The sequence below is a fragment of the Myotis davidii genome, unplaced genomic scaffold (assembly GCF_000327345.1).
Source record: "Myotis davidii unplaced genomic scaffold, ASM32734v1 scaffold327, whole genome shotgun sequence".
NCBI classification, from domain to species: domain Eukaryota; kingdom Metazoa; phylum Chordata; class Mammalia; order Chiroptera; family Vespertilionidae; genus Myotis; species Myotis davidii.
The window spans coordinates 2,704-3,873 of NW_006298628.1; the positions used below are offsets into that span (position 1 = coordinate 2,704).

Here is a 1,170-nt window from a genome sequence, read left to right on the forward strand (position 1 = left end):
CTGCATTTTAATGTGTGACAAGCACTGTTCTAAGGGGCTCTAGCCCAGCACTGACCAGGATGGTCACCAAACTTTAGCGAGCCTCAGAATTACTGACAGAATCATTTACTCAATAAATATTTTCAGAGCCCTAATTGGTTTGGCTCAGTGGATTAGAGCGTCACCTGTAGACTCAGGGTCCCAGGTTTGATTCCGGTCAAGGGCATGTACCTTGGTTGCAGGCACATCCCCAGTAGGGGGTGTGCAGGAGGCAGCTGATCGATGTTTCCCTCTCATTGATGTTTCTAACTCTCTATCCCTCTCCCTTCTTCTCTGTAAAAATCAATAAAATATAATTTTTAAAAATAAATAAATATTTTCAGATAATTAATTAATGCATTTTTATGTACTATGTAATTTACTTCTGCATCAACATGAGATATGTTTTAATGGTTTCTCTTGCAGAACGAACATGAAGAAACATAATCCATCCCTGGTGGTGGAATTATCTTTCCCAGACTTGGTCATCAATGTAGGAGAAGTAACTCTTGGGGAAAAGAACAGAAAGAAGCTGCAGAAAGCTCAGAGAGATCAGGAGAAGGAGAAAGTTTCGCAGGCTGCTTGTGCTTTATTAAACTCAGGAGGAGGAGTGATTCAGGTGGAAATGGCTAACAGCAATGAGCATCATGGGACTTTGGGGCTGGATTTAGAAGAGTCTTTGAGAACACTTAGTCAGTCTTCAGATTTTAAGGCTTTCTTTGAGACTAATCCACAAGGGAAGTGTTTTTACATTTTTGTTAAATCTTGGAACACTGACTTTTCCCCTGAAGATCGTTCCAAGCCCCGCATTTGCAGCCTGGATTCTTCTTTACACCGTAGATCTGCCACCTCTGTGCTTCCCATGAATTCAGGAGAGGCATTTCATTTCCTGGAAACCAAGAAAAGAAATGCAAAAGAGATGGGAAAAGAAAAAAGAGATGGGGAAGAACCTTCTAATAAAATTCTCAGGGATGCAAAGCAAAACTCTCATGACGAACAGAATCCAGAAAATTTGGATTCTGGTCACCAAATTTTCCAAAGAGACCAGCTTGAGCATGGTGAAATCCTGCCTTTTGGTGAGTCTCTACACATAGAGTTTAAACAGTTCTCTACGAAACACATCCCAGACCGTGTAAAAGACATAATTCCAAA

General features: G+C 40.9%; 1 protein-coding gene across 1 annotated transcript in view; it reads left to right on the forward strand.

Moving 5' to 3' along the window:
- The window catches only part of SLFN11 (schlafen family member 11), a 14,029-nt gene that overhangs the window by 1,456 nt on the left and 11,403 nt on the right, over positions 1-1,170 (forward strand). The window lies entirely within an intron of this gene.